We start from the raw sequence: 21,819 nt of genomic DNA on the forward strand, positions 1-21,819 counted from the left end.
CCGAAAGTCTGCTAGTCCTTTATCCCTGGTTTAACAATACTTAGTAGTTTATAGATATAAGTATGAGATTAGAGTTGGACGTTATGTATTATTCAATAATCAGTAATCGGTATTGATTTTTTATGGAATGTATTTCGCCTTAAAATAAAAATAATATGTACACATAATATATAAAAAGAATTATCTTTAAAATATCCTTTTGAGGGGGCCCTGTAAACCCCTCTTTGAAAAAAAAAAAAAAGGTTTTTATGTTGAATTTTTGTATTTAAAACGTCTGCAGACGACTATAAAATATGTATTAAAGCTCGTAGCAGTGGCGGACGAAGAGGGATGGCGATCCCCCTCGTTCACTGTAGAACATATTATAGTGTATATGTATAGAACAGTATCTTTTTAATCTTTCCCAGTTTCTGTATAAACAAATAATAGATCGCCCCCCGCGATATCTTGGGCTGAATCCGTGATACTTGCGCGAAATGTCCCTGCAATACGATTCAAAACCGTGGTATCTGGTTCGTGAACACCGTAATGAACACCGTAATCCTAATTATATTCCATAACCGATTGCATAATAATAATAACTATGTATACCCTACTATAGACAGTACAATATAGTAAGTTGTATGGCAATTCTAGAGACTACGCAAAAGTAAAACTAAAAAAAGGTGGGGAAATTGTAGGCAACCGCTCTGCTGTTGTACTGCTGTAGATTTCGAGTGTACTCCGTCAGAGTAAATCACTGAAATGTATATTGTGTTGAATTAATTGAATTCAATGATTAATAATTGCATGCGATTACACTGATTCTGAGAGAAGACCGTCTGCCAGCCTACATTACTAAGTATGATGGGTATATTTGTATTTTGTATCGTAATAATTTATCTTACTATTACTAATAATATGATAGGTTGAATTCATTTTTGCCAAAAACGTTTTATTTATATTTTACTAGTAATAGTAGCATATATATAAAACATATTATATTATTAATTATTATTATGAAATGTTGAGTCCATATAAACATTTCCGTACAATGGTGTGTACAGCGGTTTGTGGAATAGGAAATGGCATACAATTAATCCAAATGTAAGGAAAATATAATTGTAAAAATATAACAGAACAATATAGGTACGTAAAAGTTAAGTCTCAACAAATAATATTTTTTTATCTACAACAAAATAACCAAAATGGTTCTTCTTAAATAATTGATTTCAAATTACCATAAAGATAAACTGTGTTTAAATATTTTTGCATTTTTTGATCTACTTCTAACCCCACCCCTCCCCAAAGTACCAACTAAATTTACTTAATCTAATTTCTTTTTAAAAAAGTTATTGAAGTTGAAAATGTAAGCATTTTTACAGCTCCAAAAGATGATGACAAAAGAAAAAAACACACACAATTTAAAATCTATAAACATACATCGCTCTGCTCTGCAGAGTCTGAAATGAATGAAGATTAACAGTTTTTGTACTATGGAAAATTGAAAAATTAATTTAGCACAACATTTGACCCTTGGGCAGTGACTATTAATATAATAACGCATCAATGTCATATAATATACAATTTAAATTAATAATTATGCGAAACTATTCACATTACATCGACTGCAGGATTACGCGCAGTTCGTTGGTATTATATTCGAATTATTATTATATTATCCGAAAACATTAAAACCACCCACTGTGTAATATTTTGTATCAACATGTTATTATATTATATAAAATTTTTGTATATTTTGTCGTTGATTTTGCGTTAAATTAACATCAACTGGAAAACAGGACCGCTGATGTCCGAATCTTATAACGCCACAGTATATCTAGGCATAATATGTTTTATTAACAAAAACTTATCGAAGTGTTGCACTGCGGCGGCTATGTATGTAATTAATAATACATTTTGATTGCATTGCGCACAAACGATTTATGAACGCGTAGGGTGTAGAGCTGTATTTTACGCTGTTTACGAACTCTGAAAATGAGGCACGCGCCGGTTAATGGCAACTGTATGTCAATGGGTTCATAGATTTTTAATATAATATTATATGTTTTTCAACATTGGTGGCATTCGTGATGTATAATATGATTTTCGGGTATTTCATCGATCCGTGAAGACGACGACCATCGATGAATTGAAATGTCATTCTTAGTAGATAGGTATTAGGTATATACTATATATATATTATACTATTATGTACCATTACACTTACTATATTATAGGTATGTAGTCAAAAAAACGCAAGTTCTTTTTGCTTTGTGTACTTTCAATTGTTGAGTACCTACGACTGTACGAGTTGAGAACGGAATCAGCGTCATACTCTTTTCTGACTTCTGTACTGTGTCATGACGTCGATTTGATGTGGGTGTTGGTGAGTGGAAGGGGTGGGTAAAGAATGGAGCTGTATAACGAACTCGATAATATCAGAGATGTGCAGAAGTTCAGCATTTTATCGTTTTCATATACTGTACCTACACTGGTTACTATTATACGCCGCCGACGCCCGCTGTAATGAATACCGAATTGAAATACATATTTTTTTTATTTTATTCAAGTATATGTTCTAAGTATTAAGCACGCGGTTCGCCAAAAGAGAGAGAGAGAGAGAGAGAGAGTAAAAATAAATCATGACGTTTTTACTCCCCAACAATCGTCACATTAAGTACAGCTGTGTATTAATTATTTTCAACGATTATTATTACCCATACGTATAACTGCAACAGTAGACCGACTGTGGTAGGTACATAATATAATATTATAACGGGCGACGGGCCACAGGTCGGTGGCTAGGTGGGCCACTGACGTATAGAAAATAATACCGGTATATGTGTTATTTTTTCACGATATCAAACTGACGAGAGATAACATAAGTCACGTAATGGTCATTAGGTACCTTGGCTCTCTGTCTCTCTATACATAATATAATATGTATGTTTGTATGGAAGTATGTATAATATATGTATATAAGTATGTATGTATGCTATGCATGTATGCGTGTATAAAAACATGTTATATAGCAAAGTGCTGTTTCAAAATATAATAACGTTATACGTACGATTATCGAAATCCGTCGATCGCGGCAAAAAGTACCCGACAAAATCCCATTTTCATATTTAGACGGCGGCGTTACTCGTGCGGCAAACGACACCGTAAAAATGTAACACCGACACGTTTAATGTATAATTTATATGATGTGCGTACTCGACCTGTCTCCTACACCGTACACGTGACATAATATACGTTCGTAGTGTCTACGTATGCGACGCAAATCAAAGGCCATTGATCAACACGACTCATCCGCTCTCGTCGCAAAATTTTTTTTATATTTGTTTTTGAATCGTTAGCTAGGTATATCGGATGACTCCGCGTAACGACGTCGATAAAATATACATCTCACCCCATATAACAGCGACGACGACGACGACAACGACTACTGTGATGATGATGATAATATTAATAATAATAATAATAATAACGACAACAATATTATTGTGATTGTGCACTCAATGCGCGCGCGTAGGTATAATCTCTTAGTGTAAAGAGAACGACGGCGCTGATATTCAAACGCGTGAAACCCGAAGTAGTCGTCTTTTTCTATAATTTTGTTTCTGAAAGAGATAACGCTGAACAAACACTTAACACGGACTTCCGTATGTTCCGCGACCGACCGAATTTCAAAGACAATGTGCATCAGATTATAATATATAACAACATAAATATTATATTATGTATGTATATATAAATATTATACAGTGCGCCCGTTGCAGAAAGCTCATAACTTAACCGAACGCGTACAACACCGACGAAATTGTATAACAAACAAAATATTTACCGAGAAACAATAATACATTAAAATTATTGTTATCGCGGTCGATGAGAAAACGCTATTATATACATTATATATATATATATTATATTGTATACATTATAATAACATGACTTTGCATAATGTATGTACGACAAAACGTAAATAAACGACCGTTTATCATAATAATATTATATAGGTAGGTACGATAAAAATTATGATTCATAAATCATGACGTGTAGGTTTGCGTTTTAAAGAGGCGCCACTAAAACGAACTTGAAGCACTTGGATTTTTTCAATTTCATTCCTACATGTATAGTAACTATATTAAGTCGACAACGATTTTTCATCGATCTTTGAAGCGATCATCATCAGTGATTTTTAGTGCATAAGTGCATACATATTCATACATTTTTTAGTGCATAAATATCCTAACCCTATTCATCACTTTCAAGTCATTCGAACTCACATCCCCTCCCCTACCCCCATCACCACCACCCTTAATATTGAGCTTGTGTGCATATATGCAAGTTCTGACGGGGTCGTATGGAATGTTTTACACGATTAGCGTATATTGTTAACATTGAAAAAATAATGATACTTATACATCATGATAATTATCCGCATGGTACAGGCACTGTTACAAAAACGAATTAAATACGATATGTTTGATTCTAAGAAAAATGCATTATTTACATTTTTACGCCGTGAAATACGATACCGGTTTTTGTTTCAATCCATAAGTGTTTTTTTAACCATTTTATTGCACACTGTTACGCGTGATTATAAAACGTTTATGAGTTCGCTGCACATAAACTTATTATGCTTTTTCAGGAATTGAATTATTTTACAACCGATTATAAAAAAATATTCTATGGATTATAATTGCGTTGGTATATGTATATTGTTCGGTATATCAACAAAAAAAAAAAAATTATGTACAAAATCATTATGTAATATCGTGTTGTTCGCGTGTTTAATTTAAGTTGTTGTGTGGGTCATATTGATTAAACTTTTGATGGGTATTCTAAAGTTAAAATCCCGAGTGTACGCTCGCCGTGAATAATAATGAAATGCAATTTCGCGGATTCGCATTCACAAAGGACATAGGTACAAGAAACATAAATATTTTTTACACGGTGATATTTTTTGACCGGCTTGGAAACATTTGGAAACTTTATTCAACGTAAACAATTGCACCGCGCTAAATTGAAAATCTCTACAGCAAGGCCCGTTCAAATATTCAGTCTGTCGAAATATTTTAGATTCCGAACGATTAAAAAGCTATTTTTGTTTTCGACGGATAGAGAAACATCTACTTTCGAACGTAGGTATATAGTCTGACAAAATTGTAAAACTTTTAACTTGTTTAAAAATGTAAAATAATGGTAAGGAACTTTATAACTCTAATAATAGCTCTTGGGCTCTTTCGCCTTCTTTATAATAGTACCTATACGCTTATTGGTACCCTCGTGAAAACTAATATAATTAATAAAAAGTATTATTGCGAGTTCCTAGCCAGTTTATTACAAAATGTTTGATGATATAAAATATGAACTAAAATAATTTCAAAGAAATTGTATGGAATTGATTTCACTGGATAAAGTTTGTTGTTTACATTATGATTTAAAACTAAAAGTTGTACTTTATTTCGTTTTATACTTGATGGTTAAGTTTCCTTAGGACGTAAACAAAATATATATTTACACAACGAAAGTAGCTGATAAAATATTATAATTAAATATCTTTCAATAATCGAAATAAATTTAAAACGTTCAAAAGCCATTATTTTGTGCCTCTGCATCTACAAAATCAACAATAAATTATTATAATCGATTATGATATAGACTGACAATGTAAAAATATATATCATATTTTTGTATACTCAGTCGTCAGTATTATTGTGTATTTTAATACAATTATTATTTGGCCTGAACGCAGACGCAGTGTGCTGGTTTTGAAGATACCTACAATAAAACATTTCGGATGACATGAACAAAAGCTGTACATAAAAGGCTCGCTATCGTGGTCATCATTGGTCGGTATATATTGCACATTTGTTCGCTTGTACAATTGACCGGCCTAAAGGCTGTAACGGAATGGACGACCGAACGAATGAGTTGCGGCGTGACAGTTAACTTACAATTAAAATGGAACACAATTTCGCGAAAAACGATTCTCGACTGGGATTTATTTTGTTATATTGTTAAGACGTGTTACGAATTCGTTGAACCATATACCATTTCAACGATCTGCTCACATTTTCAGTACCTACCCGAACGCAAGAATAGTATAGTTTTATAACGGTTTGAGTACTCACGCTTGATTTTAATGGGATGGGTCCAAGTAATAAGCTTAGAGAAAAATTAAATAAACGAGCCTGTGTTCATGTGACATTTGTCAGGTATACGATTTATGGGCCTAATGCGCGGCGGACACACTCCAAGCATTACTCTGTCTCCCGTACATATTTTATGGACTTGACAACAAATCCTACGCGTGACAAAATGAATGTGTGAGTACACCATAATTTGTGATAGGACTTTTAGAGATTGTTATGTCCTGTGGCGCATCCATATAAGGAGGTATCGGTACTTTTGTCTCGGTAGATGAATGTCCTCGAAAATAAGGCTTTAACCGAATATAATATTGTATAATATATAGTTTAATCTTTTACGAAGCTTACTTCAAAGTTCGTTTGGCGCGTCTGGTCCGTTAAACTATAATAGCAGCTATACGTTATTATGTTATTATACCGGCTGTTTTCGTACATTATCCTCCATACGTAAAAATCGTTGATCCGTCTACTCATTTTGTCTATCTGTTTATAAACATAATAAAATATATTTTATTTTCCAAGTAATGCGCTCGTTACGCTATTTTGAAACTATTATTGAAGATATTTAGATGTCTTAGATGTTCAAACCATACATAAAAAAAGATATAAAAAAAAATTGTGTATACAAATAATAAAATATGTAACCAAATATTAATATTGTACATAGTTGAATTATGTTTTTCAAAAAGAGCCCATCTCGAGTTTTTATCAAAATTAACTTTTCCGCTTTTTTCTATGTACACACGGGTATAGTCGGATATTCTATAAACGGGAGAAGGGCAGTGGGCACATATATTTTCAATACTAAAATCGACAACGTCCTTGAATGAATTTCGAAAAAGACTCGTCTCAGAAAACTATATCGATCGTTTTCTCAATCAAATTTCCCATCAAGAATATTATTTTACATGGATGAATGGAAGTGTAACGTTTCATAATAGTCTGTACTTTTATATAACAGATTGCTGAAATGGGTCAAATGTTTCAACAGAAAATCGGTTGTTTGGCAAACAAACGATACAATATTTTTTAAGAGGACATGTAACATAATAAGTTTCCTCATCACCTTTAAACGTTTTGAGCTTTCCGAATAATTTTTATTTTCAGATATTATGAGCCCTTTTCAAAATTTTCAGTTCAGGTAGGTATAACATTGTAAATTATTATCAAATTTAGATGAATAAGTCAGTAAAACTTTAAAATATATCAAATATCAATTATAAAAATAAATAAATAGTAGCCAATTTGTACATCTACCTATGCAACATTTATTGTGATATCATAAAGGAAAAAAAAATTAATTAAGTTTAACGAAATGTTTGGCAAATTGTATGATCGAAAATGTCTATTCCATACGGTATACATGATATAATATGTATCATACTATACCTAAATCACATAATATAGGTATAGTACTATAATATAGATACCTATGTTTTTAATAAAATGCATGTGAAAAAACAAGGTCATCTAAAGCATATGTTTTATCAAAGCTCATATGAAATATTAAACGTGTTGTCAGAACTGCAGCTGTTAAGCTCGTTTTGGGGTTTTTTTTAAAATATTATTATGACAGACGTAAGACTATGAGGATACTGAAAATAAACATCAGCACAAACGAACTTGGACACGTGATGATCCGATGATCGTACTATACGAGTAAGTACCTACATCGCGTAGAATACCGAATGAAAATTCTTTCCGCGCGGTCGTGTAGTTGCTTTAAGCGATTATTGTGTTTGTTATATTATTATGATATTGTTTAATAAACGAAAAAAATAACCCAACAACAGTGTTATTATCAATAATAATGACATATACTTGTTGATCGTATACATCCTAATGACATATTCGCAACAGTGACTTCAACGGTGTTGTTGATTAAAATAAGTACCTTCGCGAGGTGTCGGTGAGATGTTGAGCACAGCTGCTGCCTGCAGTGGTTCTCGTCAGCTACTTATGTAAAATATTATACAGACCAGCTTTGTAAATATCTATGTTTATGTATCAAACGCCGTAACAGATGTTTACAGGCCCACAGATATCACAGCATGTTGCATGTACATTGTACATACACATACATATATTATAATAGATCTATATGGTCCATTTCATATACATAATATAGCAGCAATACAAAACATTATATAATATAAGGGTTGAGAAAATTATCGATTTCTTTTATACTACGCAAGTGTCAACAAAATTTCGTATTTATTATTTTTTCACTTATTTATGCATTGAGGCTTAATGTTTATAGCTCACAAACGATAATTTATATCTATAAGCTCGGAGGAAACAATAATAACAATAAATATAAGTTACAATATAGGATCAAATGTGTCCAAAATAATATTACCATAAAACACTTGGTCGACAAATAAATCTACCCAAACTACAGTACCTATTAGAAAATAATAAACTGCCACGTGCTTTACAACAAAAATATAATTACCGAGAAATAATATGTGAGTTATTAAAATTGTAATTTTTAAATATCTGTAACGAAATAAAAATTTATAAAAATATAATAACTATATTTAAATATGTATTATTTTCAAACATGACATCACTTAAAGGTTTATACCACAGTTGTGTGCCGTTATAAATATTATTCAAAGTTCAAACAAAAAAGGTCCTGTGGGTAGCACATTTTAGTAGTTGCAGACATCATGTTTTGGAATATTTGAATATTTAGTGTAAAGTTTTTACATAAATCAATGGCAACATTGGTAATCCAAAAATCGCACTCGTATTAAAATTCGAGATTTACGGGGAAAAAAATATATGGTACAGTTGTAGTAGTGTTATGGTTTGAAGTTCAAAAGCGTTCATGTGAACGAAAATTTATATTATCCAGTCGAAGGGCTCGCATGACGTATAAGATGCGGGATTAACGATCCTTGAAATATCGGTATAACCGAATAGTGCACTACAACAATCGTACATGACAAATCAAGACGTAATAAATATTAACATCACGGTCCACACGGATTTTGTAGGTATTTGTTGGTAAAAATCGTCGAATCTTCCCAGTTCAATTACAACGGTAAGCCGCTGGCGTTATCTTACGCGCGCTAATCTATTGATACACGACATGTCCCGCAGGATAAGTGTATACAGCGTACCTATGTCCTGTGTCCTATATCTTTATGAAAAAAGTGCTGCGCAGCACGGAATATAATTATATAGACGTCGACAACGCGTAAACGGACTTTGACGAGGTTGATAACGAGTCTCGCGTGTCCTGTCCCGAAAGTGAACGGTGGTCGGTGGTTACTGGTTATACATGTAATATTAAGCCCGAGCTCATCCGAGTCGCCACAATAACTAATAAGTATTTATCTTACGCACGCTAATCTATTGATACACGACATGTCCCGCAGGATAAGTGTATACAGCGTACCTATTTAAGTCCTATGTCCTGTGTCCTATACATAATATATGAAAAAAGTGCGGCACAGCGCGGAATATAATTATAAAGACGTCGACGACACGTAAACGGACTTTGACGAGGTTGATAACGCGTCTCGCGTTTCCTACCCCGAAAGGGAACAGTCATGCACGTGTAATATTGAACCCAAGCGTATATCCGCAACTAATAAGTATTTGTATTCGTCAATCGAATGCCACGCAACTCACGGATCGTGACCGGACTCGGTCATTCCGAAAATATGTTTTGCGGGATTTTCGCAAAGGAATTCCAATCCTGGAACGGATTTTTTTTCGTACAATGACGCTGGGACGGGGAAAACGTTATCCTGTTACTTTGAGCGGGTATAGAAATCGGAAATAAAACCTGTTATAATAATCCCGATCACGTCATAATGTACAATGAACAGACCGAACAAAATATAATCTAGCTACTTTCCCGAGACCAGATTGGTCTACGCTCGACAAGTTTAAGATTTACATGGTAATAATAATAATAATAATAATATGATTTGTCCTGCTCCCATATTAATATATTATAATGTAGGTAGGTTTATATGTATATATGTTATAAATATAATATATATATGTATATGTTTATATGTACTACACAAAGTACATATAGGTACCTACTGGAGATTGCAACATGTGAAAGGGTATGTTTTAATAATAATTATTATTATTATATGTTATTCGTGAACTTTAATATTATTATGATCCATGATGCGTGCCTATTCGATCGGTCGAGTTTGTTCGACTAAACTATATTATTACACTACAACTATAGGTACAACCCGATTTCAGCCGTGGTGAAAAATGAAGAAATATAATATACGGTGTATCTCGGTTTTAGTGTACCCGAGTTCATGGGCAAATGGCAAATCTATATGTCGTTGTACCACGCTTTGTGAACTAATTCGACGAGATAGGCAATCCAACCGTGGCGAATCGGATGAAGCCCTTGGTATATTTTCGACCGTGGTTCAAACTACTCTTCCTGATATAATAATATATCATCTAAGAACCATTTAAAAAATTTTCGTCGAAATCAGTCGAGTATTTTTTGAGTATATAACCTACAAACATAATATACACATTAATTTGTGTACACATGATATTTGTGTTATATATATGTATAATATTATGGATAGATTTTATAAAAGACTCTTTATATTTCACATTTAGCAACCCTATACATAAGCAAAAAATATATTAGATTTTTGTGAGCCTAAACGAAATTCATGTTGTGAACCATCCTATGGTAACCTAAAAAACTATGATAAGCTTGTACGAACAGTGCACACTCCCTGGAAGAGAAAAGGCGGAAATTGTGTAAAAAAATTAAATTTTTTTGTTTAATCATAACTGTACATTACTTGTACATGTAATTATATCGTGGGTATTATGCAAATATTTTTGAACTAAAATTGTATACACAGTAGAACTAAAAAATATACAAAAAAAAATGATTTTTTCTTCATTAATTTTTATGTTATATGTTGTCATTATAGAATGACATGGGTCAATATTTCGCAAACAAAATTCACAAAACTCGGAAGGTAGACTTGCAAATAACACATTTAATACCAATGTGAATGCTTGTATTTTACCCACAACTTTTTGTGCTGGTAGCCGGTAGGTTAGGTTAGGGTTTATTCTATTTAATATAAGAAAAGCTACCTAAATAGTTTTAGATTCCAATAACGGAGCGATGGATTTTTTTTTTTAATTCACAATTTTTATTTTTATTTTATACTAAAACGGCACAATATATACGATGTTCAGGTGCCCGATTCGAATAAGTCCGATTTCATAATATCGTCTCGAGCACACTATCGGAGAGCGACTGACTATGTCATGCTTGACCGAAGTCTCCGTGATAGCTATGTTTACGCGGACCATTGGAAATAATCCATAGCGGTAATATTTAACAATCCGCTTATCAAATATTTGAACGCAACTCACCCGAGAACTGAACAACCAATTTCAAAGCTATAGGACACTTGCAGGGTGAACCAACTTTACGGTTAAAAAATGGGTTTTAAGAGTAAAATGTGAACTCTTAATTTTTTGCAAATCTTGACGCATCATTTTGTACCTATTATATAGTTTGTCCGTTTATAGCAAAACAGGTGGGGGTTGTCTGGAATCCGCATAATTCCTTAGAAATCCACGTATTTGAGGTCAGAGATAATAAGTAATAACGGCTGCTCCACGACATTACTCATTTTATTTATTACATTTTCAATTTGGATACCGCCAAATTGCATTTTACATCCTTATTCCTTTGGTACATGCACCGATAATACAATAATAATATGGTTTCTAATAAATACCCAATTATTGCTCTAAGTTGATCCAAAAACACCTTGATATGATTCAATATTGCCCAACCGTTAGAAAATAAAAATTACCCAAATCAAGTCATCATTTATGACTTTCTGTTTACGCTTTGTGGTATGTCCACCAGCCAAACAAAACAATAACACAATTCCTACCGTATTCGAATTAAGATAGATATATAGGCTTAACTTTAGACAAACTCCTCTTTTAAATCTAAGTGAAAATTTACTAATTCCGGACTCCACCTGCTTCATCTTCTTATCCGATCTAAATTATCAACCGCCTGCAAACTCACTGTTTATAAAACCATAATAAAACTCGTCTAGGCATATTGAATCCAAGTGTGAGGCTCATCCAATCCCTCAAACCTCAAATGCTCTAGATATTTCAGTCCATTTGTCTTTGTAAAAGTATCTCATTGGTATATGACAAATAATAATCTACACAAATGCTTCAAAATTCAAAAACTAAATTATAAATTACACGCATACATTTATGAACATCTCTCCATTTCAGTCATGCCAAATCATCCTGCCAGGTAGCACGCTACTTGATCTGGGTGCCTATAAACGTCTTCTAACGTAATTTCTGTTATTGTAATAAGGTCATCAAAATTAACTATTGTACATAAACTTGTATAGATGTTAATCTATGTTAATTGCAAACTCTGGCAAAAAAACTTACAAAATATAAACAGTGAACCACCGACATCACGCGAGTAAGAAATCTTAAAATATTAAAGTATTTTAAAATATAAGTCTTTGTGAATACGTCTTCTAAAAGTTTAATGAATCTAAATTTAAATAAGCGCATATGTTGTTCCGTAGAAATTTAGTGAATATGCAGTCTCGTCGTATGGTATACGTATAACCATAGAACAATAATGATAGGTTTTAAGGTATAACGATAGTGAATTAACGGAAAAACCAAAAAAAGTGGTGGTAGTGAATAAAAGGAAAAGGTCCAATAATTGTATATAATATGTCCCTTATTTTGTGTGTAGTGTATATAATATACGTTGTTTCCTTAACACTCGTTTGCGGTCATCTGTGAGGTCCTTCGTCCAGGGAATGGTTATGTATATAATAAGTCAATTGAAAACTTTGTAAACGTTTATATTCGTTTCCAAACTTTTTAAAAGCTCTGATATATACGCGTTTACAGTGTGGTTGTACTCGATTATGAATTCAACAATTCGCAGATTGACGCACCGAACTTTCTCACGTGTACAGGACCCGAAACGAACGTTCAAAGACCTGCACGTTACGTAAAAACTAGTGAAAAAAAAAGAAAAGAAAAATGCAAATCCGAGATCGTCGTTTCTATAGAAGCGTAGTTATGAATTTTAAAACGACGTTTTGGTTCGTTCGTAACAAACGCGGTCGAATAGGAGTAAAACTACAAACCAGAAAAGTAAGGAATTGTTGAAAAGTACGAATTTACCATAGCAAGTTTTAGAAAATGCAAACAAAATGAATGTATAAAATATTATAAATTATGAAATGTATTTACTGGAACTGAATATTTGCAACAACGAACGGCTTGAAGTGATAATTATCGTTTATTTTGAATAAAACTGCGACCAAACAACAAGCGGAACACCTAACAACCGTTTTATATGATATACTTTTTGTGAATTTGAATGCGTACTTTAAGCGTGTACACATTCAATAAAGGTAACTTTACACGCCAAAATGTATTTATTTCTTAACGAACCATAATAAATCTTAACTTTCTTCGCAAAAATGTAACCAACAATTTTATATAACGATTATGTTTTTTACAAAATTTAAAATAACAATAATAATAGGGCGTTCGAGCCAGTACCCTCCAGTGAAATTAATACTAAAATTATTGTACATTGTAATTTTTTAAGTAATTTTCGTTTACGACATTGACATTTTACATTTACAAAACCATAATATCAGTTGTGACCGAAAAGTATGTCTCATTTGAATAATAATTAGTTTAGTAGAAAATTATTAGTTTAATGTACCTTGTGTACCTACCTACCTAATTGATTACTTTTGCATTGGTGTTAAAGTTGTATGAATAATTTTTTACCATTCACAATAATCGTGATTCATTTGAGTTTCATCTGTTTAAAACGTGCTATTTTTTTAAAGTTCCATTTTAACTGTGGGTGTATTGTTTTTAACGCCGTTTTGGTTTATGTGTTTGTTTAATTCAACTTATAAAGTGGCCAAAAAACGTAGATCGTGTTCTATTGTAATTTTTGTTTAGAATCACATAAGTATATGAAGATTGACAATTTCCCTAATTAGTTTTTTGGAAGAGTAATTGTTGTTCAAAATTAAAGTTTTAATTGTTTTACTGACAAACAATCAATAAATAGTATGTTGTCTTAATCAACTGTAATTTGTAAACAAAAAAAAATACTTACGGTTTTGGTCCAAAATATTTTTAATAGGTTGTATCTGAAATTATAAAAAAAAAATAATAAATTATTGGTGATGCATACTTAAAAATATTAATTACTGGATAGTAATCACTGGATAGTGGATACTATATGGTTTTTAATTATAATATTCTGATTAAATATTTTGACTTACAATTATTATTATTCTCAAAAACATTTTTACTGCCTCAGAATGTGTTTTTTTACGACAAGAAAGCCATTAATGTGAACAATAACTAAATATTCTCCAAACTATATATAGAATCGAATATAGATTGACTTTATTAATATATAAAATTCATTCAATAGAAATTTAAAGTAGTTATACCTACTGTTATTTCAAAAATGATTTAAATATTACTTCTTCTAGAGTTAATTTATTCCTATAACGTAGGTATTTACTACATTCGTTTTTATAATCAATAATTGTGTTTTTTGAATAACGTAGGTAACTGAACTTCAGTTACTGAAGTAAGTATGCACCAAGAGATGTCTGGATACGACTTCAGAATACAATTACAAATATTATGATGTACAGTTTAAAATATGTAAAAACAACCACAAAAATGAACATTTTTGCGAAAAAAACGTAACTAAAAAAAAAAAAATTGATCCTTAGATAAAAAAAAATAATACAAAATATATATTGTCTTCCGTTAAATTACAGGTATAGCTGCGGTGTATTGTCAAGCGTATTTTTTAATTTTTTTAAGTTTTTTTCTGGGCACATTTAAAAATAATAAGCAGAATATAAAATAATTATTAAAAAATACCAACTTTAACAATATTATGACGTGTAGAAATATTATCGAGCCAGGTCGTTAGATTTTATAGTCATATTGGTGTCTTGGCTCAACTCCTAGAACAAATAACTATAACTCTATTACGTAGATTTTAATTCAAATTTGCATATTATGTAATTCTAATGGTTGGTTGAGATTTAAACGAATACAAATACAACGTGTGCGAACATACCGGAGGAATCATCAGTGAATAATATTATGTTACACATTAAAATTAATTTAATTATTTATGTATCGCAAGAATAACAGTATCATATTTGTATTACAGTAATTAAAAATAAGTACCACAGTTAGAAGAAGGGTGCCAAGTATTTCCAGTCAAGTGTCAGGTACTTAGCATATATTATACCATTCGATACCTACCTACAAGATGTTCTCCCGTGCAAACATTTAAGACAATATTATATGCATTTTACAGTGGATTAAGAAGAAAACTTATTTTCATTAAATTAAAAATGTTTCCAGTTTATGGTATGTGGATGATTATAAATGCTGAAACTCAATATGCGTGTAAGAATTCAAAACGCAATTTAAATTAAAAATAATCTTAGCGTAATATAACAATATCATGTTAGACTTACAATAACAAAGATTAATCATATTTTAATTACCGTTAATATACAAATATAACTTAAAAATACCACAATAGACTTCAAGTGTTTGTTTTTTTTTTTTTTTTATCATAATGAACCTTTTTATCATAGGCATTTAACATATTATTATCATTGAGTATAGATAGTACTATTTAATGATATTATTATACTGATAACAAATGTAAATAAAATCAATAGGAGACGATATGGTTAAAGAAAAATTAATACAGAACAACAATTCCATTTATTTTGACATTTATGGATAACGAATTTTTGCACAATATTTCATTATTTATATAATGATTTAATGCTTAAAATGGTAAACACGTATGTATCCAGTATAATATAGGAACTCAAATTTCATAGTTCGCAAACTAAATACTAAATAATACTATAAAATTTAAATTAAAATCATGTTTAATGCCTACAAATATGAACCTGAGTGTAGTTATATTCTTTTTGTTGTAAATAACTGTTATTCTTCAATAAAATAACGACAATTCATTTTTCATTTTCCATACTTAAGAACAATAACCGACGATAGTAGAAGAATGTAGAATGTATAGGTACGTAATACGTATACAAGGTACGTTTATATACAAGCCATTTTTATAAGAAAGTTAGAAGAATCAGAAATAATATTTTTTTGGTTAATTAATTAAATTAATGAGAAATCAATTGCCCATCAAATCCATACATTTTAGATTAAAAAATGTTTATTTTGTAACAGCACCAGTATAACACGATAAAATAATAAAAAATTTACATATTAAAATACGCATTAAATTAATGAATATTTCATTGGAAATAACACATTATCTCATAAAAAAATAATAATAAAACAGTTTATTCTTATAAAATATATTAAAATACCGTATTTTATATTCTGACAGATTTACGAAACAAATTATTATTTTTAAATTATAATTAATAAGTATTTATAATAATATTCTAGGTTAACATATATTACGTGTAATGTAGCATACTAATCTGAAGTGCTACAAATATTAGTTTTACAATCATAATCATTTTAATAATATAATGGTACAATATTTTAAATAACAATATTATAGCTAAAAATGATTTTTACATTTTGGAATAACATAAAAATATTATAAATACTTCGAAAATCAAACAATAATTATTAAATACTAAATAGTAATATATAACATTGTAAAACTCTCACTTAAGGCTACTATACAAAAGTATTGATCCTTTCTTTGTTTTTTAGTTCAATAAGGGGATAATATAAACTTTAGTATAGAGTAATAAAATTGGGACTTCAATAGACCTTCTTTTATTACAATTAGGTTTTTACGGTTAAGTACCTACTTAGGATATCAATAGTAAATATAGTATAATTTGATACAGACGAAAACAAAAAAATATTAGAACTTATAGTGCTAAAAAAACGGTATAATAATTGAGAGTCGTTATTTTCATTCTTTTATTTTTACTAATGGAAATGCTTTTACTGGATTTTAGTATTACTAAATGAAATCATTGTAGCTTTTGTGTTAGATGTAATTTATCAAATAAAAATTAAATTAATTCAAAAACTATATTAAATTATATTTTAGTCGTTTTGTTTTCAAGTGAACGCATCTTTTTTAAAATCACCAAAATAAAGATAGGAAATAAATTACAATTCTTCGTCATAAAATAATTTTGTATTCAAACTATTTATTTTTCGGAGATAAATATTAAAGATTTTATATTATAATCATTGAAACAAATTAATTGATTCAGTTTGTTGAGGAAATAATGTCCAAACCCAATCTAATGAAATAAGATATCTATCGGTGTAAATATACAATAGTTAGTCAACATTCAAACAAAATTATGATAAATAATAATTAAAAAATGATTTAGGTAAAAATATATAACTAATTTGATTTATTTTCAATTTTGGTTTTTTAAACGTAAAAATAAAATTATTTTAATTTAATATGATTTCCCGCAGATGATGAAGGACAAATAGATATTATATTATAAATAGTTATTATGCAAAATTCCTTTAATTTTCAAACATTATAATATTATATTGTATTTATTTGATTTTTATAGAAAATTCATTCTCGAACAGTTGAATGGTATATTATAGAAAACAGTTATACTGATAAATAAGTGGGTGGGTTCGACGGTTTTGTTAACATACAATACTGATAAGAGAAAAAAATTCGATAAGAAACTTGACCCGAATATTGATTGCTGTTATTAGCAATTTTACGTGTCACCATTCGACGTATATTATTTTCTCGTCACAACTTCTTACAAAGTTATATATACCTATAAATTTTTTTCAGGTTTGAACCGACGACGCCACGGGCACTACTTTCGTATTACAAATATATACTTATACCTACCTACGTAGGAGCTAACCTGTGTTCTACCATCAATGTGGTTTATCGTTAAAAGAGCTGTCGTCTCATGATAAAAATTGGACAACCGTTTTTTTTTCTTTAAAACGTTAAGATTAATTGCCAAACAAAATTCACTCAAAGTATTTATAGAAAATCGTTAAGTACCAAATAAAAAAAAAGCGTATAACCTAATTATACCTTACCTAAGCTTATTACCGCAATGAAATATTATTTTAAGCAATACAGTTGGTAGGTATATCTATACTATATATAAAATTGTAAGGGTTTTTCTTCGACCGCGCTAACCGAGAAAACTACTGGACCGATTTGGCTGAAATTTTTTTTGGCTGAAACCCGAAACTCTGCTGAAGGTTATAGTACCACTTTTGTCAGTAAAAAAGTTCATAAAAGTTCATAAACAATTAAAAACAATTGTACCTATATTGTGCGTTACGTATTTTGACCGTTTTATTTTTGTATTTAGCATAATAATATGTAACTATGACAATATTTAAAACATAATAATTATTAATCATATTTTTTTACCGCAACTAGGATTTTTACATATTTTGATATTTAACCTGTTTTGATCCCGACCGCAACTCGGATTTTTTTTTTACTACCTGTTATAATCTCTGTTGTACCGTATTGTCCAGTGCTATACTATATACTATCTAGGTGCTTTAATGCGCATATTAACGTAGAATACTGTCATTCGGTTAAAGCGATAAAATACATATGTAAATATATTAATAAAGGATCAGATAGAGCTACTTTTTCTGTTAATCGTAAAAACGATGCGATTACAAATTATTTGAATGGTCGATATATATGTACTTCTGAAGCGTTTTGGAGAATTTTCAATTTTGAAATCCATGATAGAGATCCGACAGTTCAGCACTTGGCTGTTCATCTAGAAAATGGACAGCGTGTTTTCTTTAATGCTAATAATCTTCATCAAGTTATTGAAAATCCAAGAAAAACGACACTAACTGCATTTTTTGAACTGTGTTCACATGATAATTTTGCGAAAACACTGTTCTATCATGAAGTTCCTTCTTATTACACCTGGGATAATAGCAGAGGCTGGTTAAAGAGAAGACGGGGAAAAGATGTTCCAGGTTGGCCAGGAATAAAAATGGACACTGCCATTGGTAGAATTTACACGATTCACCCAAATCAAAGTGAGTGCTTCCATTTAAGATTGTTACTAAATTATGTACAAGGTCCTACTTCATTTGAAAGCTTGAAGGCCTTTGATGGAGTCATTCACGCGACTTTTAAAGCTACCTGTTTTGCTCTTGGGCTTTTAGAAAATGACGAGCAATGGAAAAATACTCTAGCGGAGGCAACTCTTTCAGAAAGTCCTTCAAAATTAAGAGAATTATTCGCAATAATCATAGTTTTCTGCCAACCGTCTGAACCTCAATCTTTGTGGGAACAGTTCAGAAATGATTTTTGTGAAGATATTCTTCATACAGAGCGCACTCGATTAAATGACTTGCAATTTACTTTTTCTGATGAAATATTTAATAGAGGTTTGATTGAAATAGAAGATAAAGTTGTTTGTCTGTCTGAAAAATATTTAACTGAATTTGGAATGAACTCACCTGTTCGAAATGAAAATGCATCTGATCCTTTTGAATTCTCAATTTTGCGTTCTTACGATAATAACCGATTACAAGAATTTGTAGAAATCAATTTACCAAAATTAGTAAATGATCAAAAATATGCTTTTAATGTTATTACAGAAAGCGTAATGAATCATCAAGGAAGAGTTTTTTTTTTAGATGCTCCGGGTGGTACAGGAAAAACATTCCTAATTAATTTGTTGTTGGCTCAAATTAGATCCTCAGGTAAAGTTGCATTAGCAGTAGCTTCATCTGGTATAGCAGCAACTCTCCTTAGTGGCGGCAGAACTGCTCACTCGACTTTCAAGTTACCGTTAAATGTATTATTTGATACAGAATACGTTTGTCCGATTCGTAAAAATGGCCCTCTTGGAAAAATTCTTCAAGAAACCTCATTCGTTGAGTGGGATGAGTGTACAATGAGTCACAGATCACATATCGAAGCAATTGATCGAACATTAAAAGATCTTAGGTGTAATAATAAGTTTATGGGTGGCATAACATTTGTTTTCGCTGGTGATTTCCGTCAAACCTTACCAGTAATCCCTAAAGGTACTCGAGCTGATGTCATTAATGCTTGCTTAAAATCTTCCCCTATATGGAACTATGTTGAAAAACTTTATTTGCGAACAAACATGAGAGTTTATTTATGCGGAGGGGACGATATTTTTCCAGAGCACAGTTGTTGAAAATTGGAAATGGAACTTTAGAAAATGAAAATGGTTACATTTCTGTCGATCACACGATTGGACGGGTGGTCAATAACGTGGAAGAGTTGATTTCTACAGTTTATCCTGACATTTTTAATCTGTCCAATAAAAACATCATATACTCAGAAGTCTTATAAAATTCTTATTTTAATTGTTTTTTTTTCTTCATCAACTTCAATCAAATTCTTTATCAACCATAAATTATTTCTTTTTTATCTGTATTTATTTTTATCATTTATAACGCTAGAAAAATTTCAATCCGTTTTCATTAACCGTTTTTTATATTTACTTGCCGATCACATTAAACAATAATATTTGAATAAAAAATTCTACATATCATGGTCCGAAGGCAAAATAAACAACCAATCACGGGCGAAGCTGTGACGGGTCGGCTAGTAATATAATATGAGTGAAATCAAATTGATACTATATCCTAGGCCAACAACATTAATAGTACTTCTTATTAGATGCAACCAAGTAAGACGGAATGCATTGAGAAAAGAATACACCAAACTAACTTAAAACCAGTGAAGGAATGGCAGGAAGGGGACATGTGGCGACAACCTCGCTTGGTTCAAAATATAAAGATATTACAACACCTAAATCATTTCAATGTTGTAATTTTTAAATAAAGATTTTTTTTAACTAAACAAACATTTTAATAAAAATCAAAAGTTATAGTATTGTAGATACTATATAAATATTAATGATGAAAAAAAAGATTCATAGGTATAAGGAATGTTGTATTACCAAAGTTATGATTATTGATAGATTCAGTATTGTGTAGACATTTTTATCTGAGAGCATAACCCCTAACAACTTTGTTTTGAACATCTTTGTAACTCCAAAATTTGAAAAAAATTTTGGTTCCCTACTCCAATAAAATACAAAATATTTAAACACTTAATAATAATAAATTAATAAGTATCTAATAACTAGTGAACTACTCGTTTAAAATTCGGTTTTTATTTATATCAAATTTTAAATGACATCCTGTTTCAGGACATTTAAAATAACTAAAATGCAATTTTTGTCGTTCAAAACGGTAAAAGTTTTAAAAAAATTATACCAATAAAATGTATTGTAGTGTAAAAAATATAGCATATAATTTTTTTTTTCAAAATTACATTTTTTTCATGGCCTACCTACAATTTAAATTATGTCAAAGAAATATTTTTAAATAATTTCAAGATAATGAATTTTAACTGCTAAAAGAATCACACTGCATAATATTTTCACATGTGGGACTCAAATATTTATCAAATGCATTCCTCCGTTTAGATGAGAATTTATTCGTCTGCGTATTTGCTTGATTACAAATTAAAATTAAAAACTTTTTTTTCATCCCCACAGACCACGCGATTAGTATTTGTCCTTAATAATGT

General features: G+C 30.6%; 1 protein-coding gene across 1 annotated transcript in view; it reads right to left on the minus strand.

The window, feature by feature from the left end:
- LOC132950004 (adenylate cyclase type 5) overlaps nt 1-21,819 on the minus strand; it is a 197,181-nt gene that overhangs the window by 154,294 nt on the left and 21,068 nt on the right. The window contains exon 2 of the mRNA XM_061021174.1: nt 14,320-14,353. The gene's annotated coding sequence lies outside the window, so the exon portion shown is untranslated. The remainder of the gene's footprint in view (nt 1-14,319; nt 14,354-21,819) is intronic.

Source organism: Metopolophium dirhodum, chromosome 8 (assembly GCF_019925205.1).
Source record: "Metopolophium dirhodum isolate CAU chromosome 8, ASM1992520v1, whole genome shotgun sequence".
NCBI classification, from domain to species: domain Eukaryota; kingdom Metazoa; phylum Arthropoda; class Insecta; order Hemiptera; family Aphididae; genus Metopolophium; species Metopolophium dirhodum.